Consider the following 22,154-nt stretch of genomic DNA (forward strand, 5'->3'; position numbering starts at 1 on the left):
ACCCTGTGAGCGTGGTACTATTATTATCTCCGTTTTACAACTCAAGGGAGGAAAACTCAAAGAAATGAAACAGCTGTTATGTGGCAGAGCCAGGGCTAGGAGGTTTTGCCCCATTTTAAAGCCTTCCCTCTTCATAGCACCGCGCTATCCCTCTCAGCAAAAATGAGAAGGCTGAACCTGTCTCCCCAAGAAGCCCTGGGAGATAGGAAGCCCTGAGTTGAAACAGTCAAGGAAAATTTTGAAAGAGTGCTGAATAGTCTGCTCCTTGAAAGAAGGTGGGAGGGGAATTCCCCGGCGGTTCAGTGGTTAGAACTCTGAGGGCGCTTGATCACTGATGGGGAATTAAGATCCTGCAAAGCCTTGGGGTCTGGCCAAAAGAAAAAGAGAGAAGATGGGAGGCCAGACAGATGTCAGAAAACTGTCTTTTACCACCCGTATGTCCCTTGTGTCACCATTACTCCTGGCTTCCCAGACACTCAAGAGGCCGGGAGGGGGCCAGATGGCACTGACCAGTGAAGTGATTGCTCAAAGGCCACTCAGTCCTGTGCCTGTGGTTGTTGTGTCAGGCTCCTTTTTTCTTTCATAAAGTCTTATTGCCAGGAGGAGAGATAAGGTCTCGTGGCCCCATGATGGCCACACCAAGCTTCCTCATCAGCCCTAGAAAATCCCCATCTTGGCACACAGATCTTGGCCACTGCTGAGAGCCAAGGTGAGGCAGCTGAATTGGTGCAAAGGGCCTGGACTGGCCCCCATGGCTGTGCCATGAGCTGTGTGATACTCTTCTGTCTCTGCCCCTCTCTGGGCTTGAGTCCACAGCCCTAACATCCTCAGCCCTAGGGGATTACACTGCATCAGAAGTGATTTAGACTCTAGTCAAACCATGAGCTCTTGGAAGGTGAGAATCACATCTTTTCCACTCCTGTATCCCCACTGACTAGCTGGGGGCCTGATTTGTAGTAGAAACCTAGATATGTGTTCAGTGATGCCTGCTCAGTCTCCCTGAGGTACGAGCACAGAGGAACCCATTCAGAAAAGCCCCGGGCTCATCCATTTACTAGCTGTGTGGTTGATCCTGGGCAATCCAGTTAACTGTCCTACATATATAGGTAGAGATATTAAGTGACTACCTGTTTTGAGTATGAAACCAGAAAATGCAGGGGGGAAGTGCTTAGCACAAATGCCTGGGAGCCGAGGCCAGGCTGGTCCCCCCTCTTGGCCCGATTCCAGTCTGAAAGTGTAGCAGTGTAAGATTCCAGATATGGCCTGACCAAGCCAGAACAATAGGCCTATTATTTCCCGCAGTCTGGACACGACACATTGTTAATGCAGCCTAAGACTGCTGGGCTTCGGAGTCTTTCTCTCCCATGACTAGTTCCCATCAGGTTGTGGTCAATTAAATTATTCAGATCCTTTTCACTGGAGCTGGGGTCAAGTCAGGTCTCTCCCCGACCCTCTGCTTTGTATAGTGTCTCCCCCTTCATGAAGCTCACAGAATGACAGTGTCTTCTTGCTTATTTCAGCCTGCTGAAATTTGTTTACAGTGCTGGTTCTATTGCCTCCTGTTTCCTCTCCATCTCGGTTTATTTTTCTGGTTTTGTTTTGTTTTGTTTTGAATTTTGGCTGCACCATGTGGCATGCAGGACCCTAGTTCCCCTGTCAGGAATCGAACTTGTGCCCCCTACATTGGAAGGTGGAATCTCAACCACTGGACCAATGGAGGAAGTCCTACTCCCTCTCTAATTTTAGATCCAGGCTGCTCCTTTCCACTTCAACTATACCATCCAGTCTGTTGATCAGGACAGAGTCCCACAGTGCTCCACTAGAGACACCCTTCACCACTGACTATATTAGGGCCCTGCTATTATACAACAGCTCCCAATTATTGCTGGGCAAGCATTGGGCTAAATGCTTTACGTATATACCATCTCATTTCCTCACAACATCAGTGGGTAGGTGATGAATCTGAGGCTAAGACAGGGAAAGCAGGGACCAGTTTTACACGCCCAGAGTCAAGCGCCTTTTTCTGACCATGTGCTTGGCTGTAAATTTGTCACTTAGAAATGTTGTCCTCCGGCTGCACACAGTCCTGACCACGTGCTTCCATGGTCGTCTTGGCCACTCTCACTCCTCTTTCCCCCTCACCAGCAGGCCTGGAGCCCAAGGGGCTTTGCTGAGGCTCCAGTCCAACGTGGGCAAAAGGCAACCTTATCAGCTCCATTAGCCTCAGGAACCTGGAGCAGAGACCTGGACCCTTTCTTCACAGCAACATTCTTTTCATCTAGGATAGCAGTGAGAACAAGGGCTTCTCCCTGAGGAGCAGAAAGGCAGCTCCCCACTCAGTAATGAAACTACCCTTGTGGCCATCCTTGACCTTTTCTAGATGTAGCCTAGTCTCACAGCCAAGGGCAAATACATTTCAGAGCTCCCCTTGTTGCTTCCACTTGTTGCGCACTTGTCACAGTGAGCCATGCCCAGCCTGAGGGGCTTCTTCATACCCTAGTGTACTCCCCTGAGGGCCTTTGGGGAAGGAGGCTGGGTCCCCTGAGCTTCTTTGGAGACAGAGGAGCAAAGATTCGAAGGACAGATCACTGGCTTCATAGTCTGTCTCTACCATACAGTTTGTGCATATGTACGAGCTCAGTCACTCAGTTGTCTCGGACTCTTTGGCAGCCCCATAGACTAACCTGCTGGGCTCCTCTGTGAGATTTTCCAGGCAAGTATACTGGAGTGAGTTGCCATTTCCTTCTCCAGGGGATCTTTCTGACCATACAGTTTACTCCTGGGCAAATTACAAAATCTCTTTGAGCCTCACTTTCCTCACCTGTCAAATGAGGATAATAATTCTGTATATCTCACGGTGTAGTCATGAGGATTAAGTACGGTCCGTAGAACAGTGCTTGGCCTTTAGTAAGAACTTAAGCAGAATTCCCTGGTGGCTCAGTGGTTAAGAATCCACCTGCTAAAGTAGGGGACATAGGTTCAATTCCTGATCCGGGAAGATTCCACATGCTGTGGAACAACTGAACCTGTGTGCCACAACTATTGAGCTACACGCTGCAGCTACTGAAATCCACATGCCCTCAAGCTCATGCTCCACAACAAGAGGAGCCACTGCAATGAGAAGCCCTCTCCCCACAACTAGAGAAAGCCCCTGTGAAACAACAAAGGCCCAGCATGGCCAAAAACTACATAAATAAAATTTTTTTTTAATTTAAATGCCCCAGAGAGCTTCTTAACTCTGTTCAATAAATAAATAAATAAAAACAAAGAGTGTGGGTTGCCTTTTAAAAATATTTGTCATCATTATCAGCATCACCACAGTCACTATCATCGGTAGTATCGATTAGTGTGGTGAAACCACACCAAATAACACCATTTAAGTCAGAGGGGCGAAAATTTGATTTAAATGGCTAGGGGCTAGATTTATATCTGGTGATTCAAGATGGTTTTTCTAACCCAGTGGGGTGCCGCCAAGACAGGCTAAGAGATTGTTGCTAAGTGAAGGTGTTTTCAGGTACCAGTGTTGTCAAGTGGAATAGCAATCTGTTATCCTGTGGTAAGATCTCTTTAGTCCTTAAATGGTGGATCTACCACCCTGGCTTCTGGAAAAAAGGAGCCCAGCCCATGCTTTAAAACATACTTATCTCAACTTGTGCGTTCCTGCTTAGTCACTCAGTCATGCCTTATTCTTGCAACCCCATGGATTGTGTAGCTGACCAGGCTCCTCTGTTCATGGGATCTCCAGGCAAGAATATTGGAATGGGTAGCCATTCCTTCCTCCAGGGGATCTTCCTGACCCAGGGATTGAACCCGGGTCTTCTGCATTGCAGGCAGATTCTTTAATGTCTGAGCTACTAGGGAAGCCCACACTTATCTCAAGAGCCACTGGTAAGTTTATACCTTGGTTGGTGCTTATGGCAGAAAGCAAAGAGGAACTAAAGAGCCTCTTGATGAAAGTGAAAGGAGAGTGGAAAAGTTGGCTTAAAACTCAACATTCAAAAAATGAAGATCATGACATCCAGTCCCATCACTTCATGGCAAATAGATTGGGAAATGATGGAAACAGTGAGAGACTTTATTTTCTTGGGCTCCAAAATCACTGCAGATGGTGACTGCAGGCATGAAATTAAAAGATGCTTGCTCCTTGGAAGAACAGCTATGACAAACCTAAACAGCATATTAAAAAGCAGACAATACTGTGCCAACAAAGTTCCATCTAGTCAAAAGAAAGAAAAGTGAAAGAAAGAAAAGTGAAGTGGCTTAGTTGTGTCCGACTCTTTGTGACCCCATGGACTGTAGCCCACCAGGTTCCTCCATCCATGGAATTTTCCAGGCAAGAGTACTGGAGTGGGTTGCCATTTCCTTTTCCAGGGAATTTTCCCAACCCAGGGATCAAACCCGGGTCTCCTGCATTGCAAGCAGACACTTTACCATCTGAGCCATGGTTTTTCCATGTAGTCATGTACGGATGCAAGAATTGGACCATAAAGAAGGCTGAGCACTGAAGAATTGATGCTTTTGAACTGTGGTATTGGAGAAGAGTCTTGAGAGTCCCTTGGACAGCAAGGAGATCAAACCAGTCAATCCTAAAGGAAATCAGTCCTGAAAATAATTGGAAGGACTGATGCTGAAGCTGAAACTCCAATACTTTGGCCAGCTGTTGCAAAGGGCTGACTCATTTGAAAAGACCCTGATGTTAGGAAAGATTGAAGGCAGGAGGAGAAGGGGACGACAGAGGACAAGATGATTGGATGGCATCACTGACTCAATGGACATGAGTTTGAGCAAGCTCCAGGAGTTGGTGATGGACAGAAAGCCTGGTGTGCTGCAGTTCATGGGGTTGCAAAGAGTCGGGCACAGCTGAGCTGAACTGGATAGTGGTGGTCTGAGGCCTGAGGTCAGGAGATGGCTGGGCAAGCATTGGAGTAGCCTGAGACTATTCTGCACCCAGTCCTTTTGTTTTCCCTGTGGGGAGGTGAAAGGGCAGAAAGTAGAAAGGAGAGACTCTTGAGAGTCCCAAGAGAAACTCTTCCTGTAGAAAGTAGCTAAGAGCTCTTCAAGTCATCTGAGGCTACCAGTTGTGAAGTAGAATATCTCTTGCCATATCAATAAACAAGGATGTAATAGCCATCAGCGATTTCAGGCCTCCAGATGTGAATAAGGGCTCCCAAAGAGAAAACAAAGCCTGAGATTCAGTAGATGCTGCCACTGCACTCCCCCCGGCCCCCGCCCCTGCCCCATGACTGCTGAGGAGCTAGGGGATGGGGGGAGTAAGAAATCAAACAGGATGCGGGGCCCAGATACTTGAGATGTGTATGAATGAAATGACTTTAATAATCCCAGACTCTCGCATCTTCCCATACATAGAAGAGTGCTAATTTCCTTAACTTGAGATATCTAGTTTTCCTTAATTAACAGTAACATTTGATGTTCAGACTGCCTGCCCTGCTTCGTTACAAAATTCTATATATACTGACTCCTTCCCCCCAGCTCTTGGAGCAGTTTCTCAGGACTACCAGAGATGCTGCCTTCCAGGCTTGAAGTCATAACGTTCTCACCAAATAAAACACTGCTGTCAGGTTGTGACTATATTTTTTAGTAGACAGTTTTGGCAACCAACATGAAGGGACCCAGAGCAGATTCCTTCTCCTCCACCTGAGCTCTATGGGAATCTGGAGACTTGATAACAGCAGAAGCCCCTTGTGCCCATCCATCTCCTTGGGAGTTCAGACGGATTTGATTGAGTCTCTTCTGGTTCTAGGATCTCTCATATTGGTTGAAGATCCTGAGTTTTATTTGGTGGGGTATAGCAGGTCCTTGCCCCCTCTCACTTGAAAGTTCCTGGTAGGGGGGGCACCCAGTTGAAAAACACTGGGATCCACCCACAGTCTAGATACTGAGTGGGACTTTGTTGGAAAATACCAAGAAACACCCCCTTCCCAGTTGTAAGACAATGAAAGGGGTTGGTTAACAGACACCAGGGAAATGCCCATCCAGTTAGAAGATGCCTTGCAATAGCCACCAAGGAATCCTTGGGTCTTTGTTGAAAGACACTGAGGTTGCTACGTTGTAGGAGGCTGAGCAGTCTGCTGAGTAGTTAGGTAAGCGCCTGATCTGACTCTTTTCCTCAGTTTGGCTGCCTTAATAGAATTTGTCGGGATAAAAGTGAAGATATTCCATGAAAGCTTTACTCTGAGGAAAAGGAACAAAGCTCCCAGCCAGTTACAGTTTTCTCAGGTGACTGAGAAATTTATGGGGGTGGTAAAGGCTGAGTCCTCATACTGAGCAGTGGTCCCATAGAGAAATCTTCTCATTAATTAAAAAAATTGCTCACTTGGAAGAAACAAATAAGAACTGAACATTCAGCAACTCAAGCACCTATGGTGGTCTTAGACTGCCAGAGACAGACTCTGAGACACATAAGATGAGCTAAAATGACTCTGGGGTACTCTGGGAGGAGTTACGCTCACAAGCAGCACACAGGCCCACCACACGACTTCACTAGGAAATTTTTATCCCTGGCAAATTCAAGTTAAAATGGGAAATAGAATTTCTCAAAGCAAAACAAAGGGCATCAGAAAGTCAACCTCTGACTAACACCCCAGCCAGATTCATAAGGAGCTCACACTTGCAAATACCTAGTTAATTGGAGAAATTATACTTTAATTGGAGAAATTATACTGAAGGAAATCTTACCCCAAAATTGAGGGGGTCTTTATTTTGTATGCAAAGTTAAAAACTGGCTTAGTAAAACTTTAAACAAAGGGCAACTGATATTTCTCTGTGTCTTCGAGTTGTAAATGTTTCTACCTGATATTCCTAGGTTGTTCTGTGTTCCTGGGTTAATTTGTTTGTGTTTGCCCTATTTCTTGTTGTTCAGTCACTTAGTTGGGTCCGACTCTTTGCGATCCCATGGTCCACAGCACACCAGGTTTCCCTGTCCTTCACTATCTCCAGGAGTTTGTTCAAACTCATGTCCATTAAATGGTTGATGCCATCTAACCATTTTATCCCCTGTCATTCCCTTCTCCTGCCTGCAGTCCTTCCCAGCACCAGGGTCTTTTCAAATGAGTTGGCTCTTCACATTAGGTGGCCAAAGTATTGGAGTTTCAGCCTCAACATCAGTCCTTCCAATGAATATTTAGGGTTGATTTTCTTTAGGATTGACTGGTTTGATCTCCTTGCAGTCCAAGGAACTCTCAAGAATCTTCTCCAGCACCACAGCTCAAAAGCATTAAATCTTTGGTGCTCAGCTTTCTTTGTGATCCAACTCTCACAACCATACATGACTACTGGAAAAACCATAGCTTTGACTAGACGGACATTTGTCTCTGCTTTTTAATATGCTGTATAGGTTTGTCAAAGCTTAAGAAGCAAATGTCTTTTAATTTCACAGCTGCAGTCACCATCAGCAGTGATTTTTGGAGCCCAAGGAAATAAAGTCTGTCACTGTTTGCATTGTTTCCTCTTCTAATTGCCATGAAGTGATGAGACCAGATGGCGTGATCTTAGTTTTTGAATGTTGGGTTTTAAGCCAACTTTTTCACTCTCCTCTTTCATCAAGAGGCTCTTTAGTTCCTTTTCACTTTTTGCCAGTAGGGTGGTGTCATCTGCATATCTGAGATTATTGATATTTCTCTTGCAACCTTCAATCCAGCTTGAACTTCATCCATCCTGGCATTTTGCATAATGTACTCTGCATAGAAGTTAAATAAGCAGAGTGACAATATACAGCCTTGATGTAATGATAACTAAAGTTAAAGGTATAGAAATTGGTGGCAGAATTTAGATAAAAGTATTATAAAATTGTTACATTTAGACGGCATTTATATATGAAGGCTTCCCTTGTGGCTCAGCTGGTAAAGAATCCACTTGCAATGCAGCAGACCTGGGTTCGACTCCTGGGTTGAGAAGATCCCCTGCAGAAGGAAAAGGCTACCTGCTCCAGTAATCTGGCCTGGAAAATTCTATGGACTGTATAGTCCATGGGATCGCGAAGAGTTGGACACAACTGAGCAACTTTGACTTTCACTTACTTTATATATGATGGTCATACCTCTTATTTATTTTAACTGTGGGATAGACAAGGCATATAGATTGCCACTAAAGAAGTATAACTAGCTCTTCCTGTTTCCCGTCATGGCGCAGGATGAAGGTGAGAAGGAGAGCCCCATTCAGGAACTTCGCATCCGCAAGCTCTGCCTCAACATCTGCATCGGGGAGAGCGGAGACAGGCTGACCCGGGCGGCCAAGGTGCTGGAGCAGCTCACGGGCCAGACCCCAGTGTTCTCCAAAGCTAGATACACTGTCAGATCCTTTGGCATCAGGAGAAATGAAAAGATGGCCATCCACTGCACTGTCCGTGGGGCCAAGGCAGAAGAAATCCTGGAGAAAGGTCTAAAGGTGTGAGAGTACGAGTTGAGAAAAAATAACTTCTCAGATACTGGAAACTTTGGCTTTGCGATCCAAGAGCACATCGACCTGGGGATCAAGTATGACCCGAGCATCGGTATCTACGGCCTGGGCTTTACGTGGTGCTGGGTAGGCCAGGTTTCAGCATCGCAGACAAGAAGCGCAGGACAGGCTGCACTGGGGCCAAACACAGAACCAGCAAAGAAGAGTCCATGCGCTGGTTCCAACAGAAGTATGATGGGATCATCCTTCCTGGCAAATAAATTCCCGTTTCTATCCAAAAGGCCAATAAAACATTTTCAATGAAATGTAAAAAAAATAAAATAAAAAGAAGAAGTATTAACTAAGTGTACTGAGGAAACCAATAGAGTTACAAAATAAGTAAAAATGGGAACTAACATGCAAGGGCTAATAAAAATAGTGATTTTGCTTTGGTTTAATTCATAAACACAGAAAGGTATTTTGCTGAATGCCTTATACAAACCTTTGAAGACATGATACATTAAACTTTAAAGTTAGAAAACTAAGCAACTGTCTTTGTCTTGCAAATGTCTAAAAACCAGAATATGAGTACAGGCCACAAGGACCTGACACTGAGCCTGGTTAAGCAAGCAAGAACTAAAACCAAAGGAAAAAAATGGCTATTTTAGATTCGAACTGTTGAGACTATTCCCTCGGCTAAACCTTACAGATAGTAAGCCTTTATCATCTGAGCAAGCAACTTTTGTGTATTCCAACTGTTTGTTAACTAGTATGTTTATATTGTAATCCTGATTCTTAGCTAAGCTTTTTTTTTTTCTTAGCTAAGCTTTTAAATGAAGCCATGAGATCCCTAGTTTGTCTATTTATGTCTGTGTACACATTATACATATAAGATATCTCTACTTTTAAAAAGTATTATTAGAATTGGATTTATAAAGAGCTCTATTTAATTTTAATAAAAAGAACTTGCATTTAAAAGAAACTGACCAAGATGACTTTCAGGTTCATGTTAACTAGGAAATATTCAATAGTAAGTTGACTCCTGATATTAATGTTTAAGTTTGTTGATCTAGTTAATATAGACATGTCATTAACAGTCATCGAAATTGAGTATAATACTGTATCATACTTATGTTTAATAAATAAGACCTTACTAGATCTCTTGAAAGAAAAATAACTTGAAATGATGTAACTTTAAGATAAATCTAAATGAGATAAGGACTCTAGGGTAAATTCTTTTTATATTTTAGAACTATTTAAAAATGATCTTTCCAACAAAAATAAAAGAAAAAACAAACAAAAAAATGATCTTTCCAGATACTTGGTAACTTAAAATTCTAGAGCTATTGCCAATTTAAGCTAAGTGATGAAAATTTATTGAATACCTAAAAGATCCTGAGATAGCAGTTGTTCTCTATAATAACATAAATGTTTTTAGAAATTATCACCAGCGTTTATGCTCACCAGTCTATAGAATGCCAAGGTAAGACAGTTCATACTTACTTACTTCTTAGTTTTACTAAAATTAAGGTTTTAAAAGTCAAGGATTCTCAGTTCTAATGAGGTGGATGAAACTGGAGCATATTATACAGAGTGAAGTAAGTCAGAAAGAAAAACACCAAAAAAAAAATAAGAAAGAAAGAAAAACACCAATACAGTATATTAACGCATATATATGGAATTTAGAAAGATGGTAACAATGACCCTATATGCGAGACAGCAAAAGAGACATATATGTAAAGAACAGACTTTTGGACTCTGTGGGAGAAGGCGAAGGTGGGATGATTTGAGAGAATGGTATTGAAACATGTATATTACCATATGTGAAATATATCGCCAGTCCAGGTTCGATGCATGAGACAGGGTGCTCTGGGCTGGTGCACCCTGAGGGGTGGGATGGGGAGGGAGGTAGGAGGGGGGTTCAGGATGGGGAACACATGTACACCCATGGCTGATTCATGTCAATGTATGGCAAAAACATACATACACTACAATATTGTAAAGTAATTAGTCTCCAATTAGAATAAATTAATTAATTTAAAAAGTCAAGGATTCTAATTTAAAGGCACAGGTGGTGCTAGTGGTAAAGAACCTCCCTACCAATGCAAGAGATATAACAGACTCAGTTCGATCCCTGGGTCAGGAAGATCCCTTGGAGGAGAAAATGGCAACCCACTTCAGTATTCTTGCCTGGAGAATCCCATGGACAGAAGAGCCTTGCAGGCTACAGTCCATAGAGTCACAAAGAGTCGGACAAGAATGAAGTGACTTAGCACAGCACAGCACAAAAGTTGAGGGTTCTGATTTAAACATGTAATTTAAGCTATTAGGTAGGAACAATACAGTACTACAATAATACAAACTTCTCAATATACAGTAAGAAATAGAATATATGTTTTCAATAAAAAAGGCATGAGAAATGGAATTACACTTTGGGGAGGGAAAAGAAAGAACGAGCTGGTTGATTTTATTTAAATGGAAAATGAGAGACTGAAAACAGAAGTGATGAGAGACTGTGGAAAGAAATCCTGAGGAAAAGGGTTTGTATATAGTCAGGATTGACTGAGTTTGAATTGTAGTTAACTAAATGAATGAATGTACTCTGTTAAGTGAGTTAGTGCAGGACTGAAATTTGATTTCTCTCTGTTAAAAGTGGTTCTTTTTTTACTACAAATTGTGTGAGTTTCTGTGCCCTTAAGTGATCTATATTTGTTTTCCTTTAATTATTTTATTATTTTGGTTGAATAAGTATTCTTTCAGTGACCTATGATCCTCTATTTTAAAACCTTTTTGATATATCTAAAAAACTTCCCAGATATCAAAATCTAACTAAGCTTCTCAGCCTCCAGCTGACTCTGGGATGGATGCTTTGGGAAAAAAAAGATCTGTAAGACAAGTCAGAGACACCTCAGAGACAAATGTTAAAAACTAAATTTATTTAGTATTTCTAATTGAAAAATATTGTCAAGTGACAAAAAGTGAACTTTAGGTTATAATGTATGGATAAATATCATTAATACAGATATTCCAAAATTTATATGAAATCCCTAACATCTGATATGTCCTGATATATTTTTTATCAGTCATAATTCTAGAGATTATACAAGTGTTATATGTTACAGAAATATCCAAGTTTCCTAATTGCATTGTACTCAAATCTTATACCATGGCTATTTTAAGTTTTGTCCTTTATAGATTATCATAATTTTACACTGCTTTTACAAAATGAAGATTTTCAAGAAGACTCATAAAAAGAACTTTAAACAATGGTGTTTCCTATAGCCTTAATGCCACTGAACTGGATAACAAAATGACAGATTCTAATGGAAACTGGATGTTGGTTGGGCAACTGAGGGACAGGAGAGGCTTCAAGGCTGATCCTCCAACTCAAGGCTGATTTCAAAGGCTATAGACCATTCCACAGGGAGGCTTCCTATCCTGGGCTTCAGCATTTGGCTGGGTGATGGGCCTAAGTTCTGAGCCTCAGTTGGGGCTGAGGGGCATGAAGAGTACCCAGAGGTTTCTTGAGACACCTGGTATACCCTTCCTCACCTAGTACCTCTGCGTCTTCTCATCCTCAACTCCCCCTAGTTCAAGGTCCTCTCCAGAAAAGAAAGACAGCCCTACTCCCCAGGAAGATTGACTGCTGAGGTGATGATATGAGAATGACGGAGTGGAAAAAGCTGGGTAGGTCATCCTTGGCTCAGAAAGCCACACCATCTGAGGTCACGCCACAGCTCTGAGGGAGCCCCATTGGTTGGACCAGCCTACCAGGTAGCCCTCAAGCATACAAGATCAGGTGAGGTGTCCTCTGGGTGCCCAGAGGCTGATTTCAGAAGAAGGGGTGGAGACTGAAGCTTTTACTGGCTAAAAGACTCTCTTACTGGCTAGCCAGGCCTCTGCCATCCTTCTCTTTATGCTCATACCATATTCCTGCATGACAGTTGTACCTGGTCCTGCTGGCCTTCATCCTATCAGAGCAGGAAGTTTTCAAATTAAGTAACTTGGTGGACTCAGACCAACGTGGCAGAAGCAGAACCTGCCTTGGGCAACTCTGAAGTTCCACCTCCCATCTGGGCCTCCTTTTACCCATGTGCACAAAAAGTATTCTGGACAGCCCAACACCATGTAATGGCTGCTTCCATTTCCACTGTGGCATGCAGAGATCTCCAGTTTAGGTTGTCTCCCTTCAGACACAATGGTAACCCTGTGATCTCATGTGATCAAATAGTGATGAGGAGCAAGAGATAAGTTTAGCTGAGGCCCTTAGAGAGTGGCCTAGAGGCAGGATCATCATGGTTTGAGTCTATTGAATAGTTCTGTCTCTAGCCAACTCTGTGACTTTGAGGTCAGTTAAGTTTTCCAAGCCTCACTCATCTGATCTGTAATTTATCTGATCATAGTGTTATAGGATCAGGTGAGACACTGTACGCGTACAAAACAAACCTTATAGTTGGCTCTCAACAAATGTTCATTTCTTTCTTTTGATCCCTCTGATTGGCAGGATGTCTTTGATTAACAGACAGAGGAAAAACACTTTCTGATCTGGGTTTAAAACTTAAAAGTTAAGGGCCTTAAATTAGAAAAAACAAGATACTTGGGGAAGCTGTAAAGGTGGACTTGTCAGTACATTCACTGAGACTATTTGGTGACCACCCAGCAACACAGGAGTGAATAAAGCATAGAAAATCTCATCCTTTGAGGAAGTAACATCTAACCATGGAGACAAATATAAGCAGATTAACTTATGAAATGATATGGCAAAGGCCTAAAAGAGATCTGAATACATATCTGAAAACACTAGATTTTGGTGGGGGGGGGAGGGGGATGGAAGTCTGAGAAGGCTTCACAGAAGAGGTGGCAATGGAACCAAACCCTTCAGGATGAGTAAGAGTTCCTGAGACGGGGAAGGACATGCCAGGCAAAGGGAACACCTCACACTTGGAAATGTGGTGAAGGATGGAGGAGCAGAAGCTCTGAGCAGCTTGGGCTGGCTGAGCATTCACGGGCTGGGGAACTGGTAAGCCCTGAGGCTGAGAAGATGGAAGGAAGCCTTGTATCCTCATCCCAAAGACAGTGAGGAACCATTCAAAAGAGCCTTAGGGACTTCCCTGGTGGTCCAGTGGTTGACAGTCCCCTTGCAATGCAGGGAATGCAGGTTCGAACCCTGGTTGGGGAACTAAGATCCCACCTGTAGAGTAACTAAGCTTGTGTGCCACAGCTACTGAGGCCACATGCTCCAGAGCCCATGTACCACAACTAGAGAGCCCGTGTGCCCCAAGGAAAGATCTTGTACCTGCAACTAAGATCCAATGTGGCAAATTAATTAACTAATTAAAATATTTTTTAAAATATTCCAAGCAGAGGAGCAAGATGATCACATCTGTACTTTATAAAGGTGACGCTGTCACTGGCCATCCTCAGACCCTCATCTCATCTCCCCAAGACTGTTGCAGCAAAGCCCTAACTCATCCCCTCTGACCCAATCCATACTGAGGAAGAAAAACACTTTCCTAAAAGTCTTATAATCTGGTCCCAGCCCATTGTGGGGATAACTTGAACTATCTTTTAAAACAATGGCAGATTCTCTGAGCACATCCTCTTGTTCCAGGCTATGCCCCAGCCTGCTGCTGCTGCTGCTACTAAATCACTTCAGTTGTGTCCGACTCTGTGCGACCCCATCGATGGCAGCCCACCAAGCTCCCCTGTCCCTGGGATTCTCCAGTGCCCCAGCCTACCAAGCATAAAAACAGGCCTATAAAGAGGCATCAATCTATGATAGTCCCTCTAGGATATATAATGTCCTTGTAAGAGCTTTCAAAATGATTACTTCCTTCACTTTGGGCCAGAGGAAAATCATGGGAAATGGTGGGCTTGAATTCTTCCCGCCCCAAAACAGAGCAATCCAGAAGTGTGGGATGTTGGGTTTTCCAAGTATATACTCATTCTTTACATCTCAACTCCAGTCCCCTACTGTGACCACAGCATCCTCCTTTACGGCTCTGTTTGTCCCAGAAATACCTTGATCTGAAACACATAAGGCAGTGAACTTCCTGGACATGCTCAGTTCTTAACATGTTTCATGTTTGTTCATTCTGTCTTCTCAGCCTCCTAGCAGCCCTGAGATGCAGGGATGAGACCAAGATCCCTTCATTTAGATGAGCATTCACTGAGCCTAGACTCTGTGTCAGACAGAGGCCTCAAGGAGTTCAGAGTCTAGAGGGAGAGACCGACAGGTAAATAAATCATTACCATAAGTATCTGATAAAAAAAAAATTATGACAGAGGGACACAGAAGAGAGATATGGGCAGGGTTGGCATGTTGTACAACTCTGAGGTCTATATGACTATTCCCCACTGGAGTTGTGCAATAAGACTGCCCTGGTCACGTGTGAGCCCAGAGAACATATCTGATCCAGTCAGGAAAGTCCACCATGTACTAGCTGAGGCGGGAGGGGCAAGTTTGTCGGGCAGATGAGGAGTGAAGGACAATCCAGACAGAGAAATAAGCATGTATAAAGTGATAGAGTGGTGAAACAAGATGGGAAATGCTGCGAGGCATCAGGAAATCCATTTTGGCTGAAGCACTGAGCAACTAGGGGAAAATGTGCAGAGCTTCTTGTTAAATGAGTTAATGAATGCAAGAAGGACTATAACAACAAGAATCATGGTCATCAACCTTTGGTAACCACTCATCTATGCCAGGCACTGTACTAAGTGGTTTCAGTGAATTTCCTCATTTTAACATCACCACATTCCCATGACATCGGTTCTCCAATATCCTCTCCTCAGAGAAGTTAGTCAACTTGCTCAAGGTCACAGAGCTAGTGCCAGAGCCAGGATGGAAACTCAGATGTCCTAGACTCTACATCCCTGAGCCCTTGACCATTGCTTCTCTCAGCAGCAGGGCCCTTAACTTTGGGCAGGGGGACCTCAGCGCAGAGCCAGGTGGGCACCAGCAGTCACATCAGCCCCGCTTTGGGCTTCACCAGCAGTGGTGTTTGCTTTGGCCACCAGCACTGACAAGAATCAATGGTTCCACCGAGATCCTGAGCAGAAGTGGGAAACGAGGAGGAAGCCTCATGAATGAATTCTCTGGGCATGTATGAAAAGACCCTGGGATTCTCAGAGCCTCCAGAAAGACTTTGAGTCGGGGTTGGGGTGCTGCAGAACCAGTAAAAAACAAAAACAAAAACCCACAATTTGATGACCTTGTGTTTATCCTAGGCATCGTGTGGCTTGGTTACATCATGAAAAAGATGTCAAAGTCTTTCCAGCTATCTCACGTCACCTGTTTTTCAACCCTATCAGGACCTCCCATCCCTCAACACACCCACCATGCTCTCTCAACCTTGCAGCCCTTCCTAGTTTTACATTGCCTTTCCTCCCACAGGGCTGGCATTTCTTTTGCAGACACCTTCCCCTGTCCTCATCCCGGGTCAAACCAACTGATTTCTTTCTCTGCTACTACATCTGGCAACTGCCAGCTGCTGAGGAAACCCTGGAATCACACAAGGTCTTGGAGCTCACCTGCTCCCCAGCCCTTTGCTTGATCCTTGCCAGCTCACAGGCTCTTTTCCTCAGCCTCATTCTAGGGTGTCTCCCCCTCAACATGACCTTAAAGGACTTCTTCTTTTAACCCTCTTTTCTCTTTACCCCATCCCCTTCCACCACTTCAGTGACCATTTTTATACTAGTAGACTATACTGCACTCTATATTAATACACAAATAACTCCTCGATCACAGTTCCACCCAAATCTGGATGCCTGAATGTATATTTCACATGGTTGTTAATGAAAACTAACTTTTTTTGATTTGTTAGATACTGTGCTTGGTTACTAAACGTGGACCCTGCCCTCAAGAGCTCACAATCTGCTGAACAAAGAGAACTAGGCAATTAGAACAGAGGGTGTTGGCCAACAGAGCTGAGGGAACAAGAAGAGAGTCAGCCGATCCAAGGAAAGTGTACCAGTTAAGCTTGGATTTGGCTGTAGGTATCAGAAAACCCCAAACCACAGTCATTACAACCAGTTAGAAGTCTGGAGGTAACTAGTCCAGAGCTAGTGTGGTGGACTTCTGACCATCAGAGACCATGTGCTTTCTGTTTTATTGCTGTGCCATCTTCTGCCATTCTTAACACAATGCTTCTATTTCATTGTCCAGGATGGCTGTGCAAGCTCTGGCCTTGACAGTTGCATTTCAGTCAATCCCAAGGAGGAAGGTGTGAAAGCAGCACACTTTGCCTTTAAAAACAGTTCTTGGGGATTTCCCTGGCTGTCCAGTGGTTAAGACTCTGAATTTCCAATGGAGGGGGCACAGGTTTGATCTCTGGTCAGGGAACTAAGTAAGTCCTTTTATTCAGTTCATGAGGTTCTCACAGCAAGTATATACTGGAGTGGTTTGTCATTCTGTTCTCCAGTGGATCACGTTTTGTCAGAACTCTCTGCTTAACCTCTCTGTCTTGGGTGGCTCTACATGGCATGGCTCATAGCTTCATTGAGTTATACAAGCTCCTTCACCATGACAAGGCAGTGATCTGCAAAGGGACCTGAAAGCCTGGCATGTTGCAGTCCATGGGGTCGCAAAGAGTTGGACACGACTGAACAACAATAGCAACAGGGAACTAAGATCCTATATGCTGCATGGTGTGGCCAAAATAATAAAATAATAGAAACAGTTGCTGGAGGTTGCACAAAATCCCTCTGCTCACAAGCTGCTGACTAGCACTTAGTCACAGAGCCACACCTAGCTGCAAGGAATTCTGGGAAACAAGAGCTTTCACTCCAGGCCAATCTCTTGCCCATACACAGCTAAAAAGCAGTGTTCTATGACTGAGGACAAGCAGGGTAATAGATATTAAGGGATATTAGGGGACAACTAGTATTTTCAGCTTCAGAAAGCATCCCGATGAGCTGATGCTAAACCTGACTTCTGAGGGATGAAATCCGTTAGCCAGGCAGAGTAAGGTGTTTTAGGTAGTGGGCTGCAGAGTGCGTTTTTGGAAATGCAAGTGATTCAGGGTGTCTTCAGCATGGAGTGAGGGAAGACACAGACAGGATCACATTACCTAAGGGGTGATTCTGAAGGTGGGAGGGACGTATGGCCCATTCTGAGCAAGGAGGCACACCGAGAGGTGGGGCAGGGAGGAACCAGCCCGAGTCAAAGTTATGTTCCTCTAGAGATCAGCTGCCTGAATGTGGCATGGTCTCAGAAATTCTGAAACTTTCCTTCTCCAGCCTGGAGTTCTACGAGATGCCAATTTGCACTTGGGCTAACCCTGCTTAGCAGGGAGGGTCTGGAGCGGGGCCGCAGCTTTGAAGTAAACATCTAGGACCAGTGAGAGGCAGCAAAGCCATTGGCCTCAGCCACTTCAAGTCCTAGTCAAAGGCAGAGCAGTGCTCACATGAGCTACCAGCTGTAGAATCTTCCCCAGACACATCACCAGGCCTTCCAAAGGTTGTATTTATTTTCCCAGGCTGTGTGTAGAGTCAGGGCAGGGCAGTCAGCTGGACATGGAGCGTCAGGCTTCTCTGAAGACTGGACCTAACTCTTTTGACTCGTCCCCTACTGCCTTTCTCTGCTCTTGCAGTAAGTGAACAATGACCTTGGCCTGTGTCACCTCGGAGAATTCAGCAGGAATCCCAGATATGCTAATACCTCCCCACTGCCTACCGCCTAACCAAACTCTCCAGCTCACATTCTCCCCTTGCCCCACACCATGTACAGACACATCACATACACATATTGCTTAGACCACATACCCAGCTCCACTTCTGTCTCCACATTACAATTACCCATACATGAAAGTCACATGCACACGCCATATAAATGCACACGCCATACACATACCTATAGGTGCAGCCCTCCAATTACCCTTCATCATTTATAGACCACACATTGCCTACAAATACACACTACACGTGATATTTTAGCATGCTTATACCCACCACACACCATGCCACACATACATCCATACTTATCCATGCATACACCTGCACATCACACCCAGACCCCCACTGATGGTGGTCCCTGGGTTTGAGGGATAGGATCCTCAAGTTCCCTTATTCATAGCAACCCTTGCTTTCTGAGCTTTGATGAGACAGAAACTCAGTGAGGCAATCAGAGGGGAGAAGAAGGTACCCTGTCTCCCCCACCAAAACATATACACTCAGCCCACAACAAATAAGGAAGAATGGCCTTTCCCCCAGTAAATGGTGGATTTGTGTTTGCACCTGACATCAGGAACATGGAGTTCTAGGCAGGGATTCCACTGTTCCAGTAGGGCAACTTGGCTCTGTCCCCACTGCCCAACAGGTTCTAGGGACAACAGTCCCAGCCAGAAGCCTAGAAACAAGGCTGATCCAGGCCCACCAGTGTCACAGTGACAGGAGAGCCCTTATGCAATGGGCATTGGAATGTGAAGGTCATCTGCAGGAAAAGCCCTCACAGTTATTGACATCTACTCTGTGCCAGGCACCATGCCTGTGGGAACTCCACGGCCTTGTCTCTAGCTATTCTTACGTTGACTGTTGTCCCATTTTGCAGACAAAAGGACTGGGCCTTGATGATCACATCCAGTAAATGACAGGCTCTTGCTTTGAACCTGGACCTGTTTGTCCCCATAGAGCTGGTCAGGGCCCTGATGTTGGGCTGGGATGCTGCAGTGATGTGACTTGATGGCAGGGGTGACCCCAAGAGAGAGCAGGCTGTGTGGGGCTCTGTTTAGTCTCTTCCCATGCTCTCCTCCTCCTTCTCACTGGGGAGTGCTGAGGCAGGAAACCTCAGTCCAGGAAAGTGGATCTGGAGATTGGGAGGGTAGGAAACAGTTGGATGGATTTTGGACCGATGCTATAGGCTAAGCCTGTCCTGGATATTGAGCCAAAGCTGGTGCTAGGCCAGGAGCTGGAGCTACAGCTTGAAGCAGGTCAGAGCTAGAATCAGAGTTGGGGATGAGCCAGGAGCTGGAGTTGGAGCTGGAGCTGTTGCTGGAGTGAATCCGGGCCTGAACCTGCAGTCAGAACCAGGATAGAGGAGCTGGTGGATGGAGGCTAAGGGACTCACTTACAGAACATCTCCAGTATGTCAGGCACTGTGCTGGGCACAGGAGGGGAGAGACACAAAGAAGCTCATGCTACCCAGTAGGGGAGAGAGAGTCAGGGAGACCAAGAACTTTCATCCAAGATACACTTGGCTCTGGCAAAACAGCCTTCCATGAAGCTGGGCCTTTGAGGGTGGCCAGAACTTTAGTCGGTAGAGATGGATAAGGGAGATTGTGGCCAGCCAAGTCAGCGGTGGGTGCAAAGGTCCAGAGTCAAGAAAACCCAGCCCAGGGCCTATTCAGAGGAGGGTAAAGCAGATTCTGTTTGGCTGGAGCTGGTCAGAGGAGCGGTGAGGTCACCACTGGAACAGACGACCTGCTAGGGCATTTGCACTTTATCTCAGGGCAACAGCATATTGTTGGCAGGTGTTAAGGACAATGACATGGTCATACTTGGGTTTTAAGGGAGACCTTTGGAAGCTCATGTGGAAGAGGGATGGGGGTAGAGGTGGGAGAACTGGAAGGCAGGGAGGCCAAAGAGGAAGCTGATGGAAACACAAACGCAAGAGACCACAAGGTCCAAGCTCAGGTGGTGACTCCAGGAGTGGAGGAAAGGGGACAGATGCAAGATCTGTAAAGGGGGTAGGATTGACAGGATTTGGTAACTGCTTTTTGATTGAGTGTGAAGGCGAGGATGAAGCCCAGGGTAGAGCCCAAGTGTCAAGAAGACTGAGAAGCCATCACAGAAGTGGGGCCATCCCCGGAGAAACCACAGTGATGGAGCCTGAGTTCCACCCTTGACCTCCCAACTCTGCTTCTCATCAGTAGTACATCCTTGGCATATTACTTACGTTCTCTGTACCTCAGTTTCCTCTTCTGTAGAATGCAGAATATTGCAGGACTTCCCTGGTGGTCCAGTGGTTAAGAATTCGCCTTCCAATGTAGGGGACTCGGGTTCCATCCCTGTGGAACAAAGATCCCACATGATGCAGGGCAGCTAAACCCAAGCGTGCCAAAACTACTGAAGCCTGAGTGTCACAGTATGTAATCCATGTGCTACAACAAAAGATCTTGTATGATTCAGATAAGATCCAAGGCAGCCGAATAAATAAATGTGTTTTTTAAAAGAAGAATGCAGAAAACTATATTTCCTCCATAGGAAATTTTATGACAATTCGATAAAACACACATGATGGTATCTGGCACATAATAAGAGTCAATGCACATTTCAAAGCTCAGCCCAGATCTCTGGCTCCCCAGAAAGATCACTGACCTCTATGGATGACAATTGCAATACCTCCTGGTCACAAGGGTTGGGGTTTGCCTGACCTGTAGTTATCCTACCACGTGGCAGCTCTTGGTACCTCTGGACTTGTAACTTTCCCACAGCTGAGAATGTCTTGGTTTTCTTTTTGCTCACTCTGCCATCAGAAGGGTCCATCTGGGCTCCTCCTCTGAGTTCCCCCTCCCAACAGTGTCCCAGAAGCCCACCAAGTGACCCAGGGTAGGGTAGGGGCGGCAAGAGAGAGCTTCTGAAGGGCACTTAGGTAGGTGTTTGGAACTTGACTGGGGTCTTGCCGCCACCTTCCCCTTCAGGCAACATCAGGCTCTGGTCAGAACCCCACCTCCCTACCTATTCCTCAGTCCAGGGAGTCTAATGCTGCTGAAGGAGGATAGGGCCCCCTGGGGAGGCAGGCAGTGTAAAAGGAAGAGATTCTGGACCCAACATGCAGGCTCCTTTCCTCCTTTTGCATCTTCCAATTCCTTCTATGCCTTAATCCCTTAAGGGAAGCAGGTCCTGGGGTCCATTCTGGACCTTCTGTTCTTCCCACACACCCCTGGGGTGATTTTGCCAGGCCTCCTGTCACACCTCTCTCTTCTGAGCACCAGATCCATTTATCTCACTGATCTCATGACTGATACAGAGTCTCAGACCCCACGTGGCTAAAAACAAACTCATCATCTTCCTCTGGACCCTCAGGTCAGTGACTGGGTCTACCTCCCATCCATTCCCTCAGGCCAGAAACCCAAAAGTCAACCTGTCTCCTCTCTTTCCCCCATTCCTCACCTACTCTCAATTCTATGTGTGTACGCAACTCTAAGTGTGTACATGCCTACTCAACCCCATGGCCAGCAGCCTGCCAGGCTCCTCAGTCTGTAGAATTCTCCAGGCAAGAATACTGGAGTGGGTTGTCATCTCCTCCTCCAGGGGATCTTCCCCACCCAGGGATCAAACTGGCATCTCCTGTCTTAGCAGGCGGATTCTTTACCCCTGAGCTACCTCAGAAGTCCCTCAATTCTATTGGATTGCCCAAAAAGTTCATTAGGGTTTTTTCCATACAATGTTTTGAAATACCTGTCACCTGTCTGCTCCTTCCTCCAACTCCACTCCACTTCCTGGTAAGATCTCCAACACCTTCCACCTAATCACTAACTTCTGGCCTCTAGCCCAGCTGTGAAATCCCGAAGGACTTCAGGTCCTTTTTTTGGCTCAGGGCATAAACTGTCCTATTATACAAACGGCATAAACGGCCCCATTCTGACATGTTTAAGAAATCTCTTTTTAGATGTCCCAGAAGGCAACATTTTAAAACCAAGGCAATCAATAACCACAACTTAAATATAATATCTGCCTTTCAAAATAAATTGTCCTTGCAGACCCTTGCAACAGAGAATTGCCCAAGAGTTTTTTTTCCTAGTACAACAATTAACACCACTTTG

The 22,154-nt window shown here is 45.1% G+C and overlaps 1 pseudogene; it reads left to right on the forward strand.

The window, feature by feature from the left end:
* The first annotated feature begins 8,139 nt into the window (after positions 1–8,139).
* On the forward strand, positions 8,140–8,748 carry LOC110146473 (large ribosomal subunit protein uL5-like; annotated as a pseudogene).
* Positions 8,749–22,154: the final 13,406 nt, after the last annotated feature.

This window comes from Odocoileus virginianus, chromosome 5, assembly GCF_023699985.2.
Source record: "Odocoileus virginianus isolate 20LAN1187 ecotype Illinois chromosome 5, Ovbor_1.2, whole genome shotgun sequence".
Lineage (NCBI taxonomy): Eukaryota > Metazoa > Chordata > Mammalia > Artiodactyla > Cervidae > Odocoileus > Odocoileus virginianus.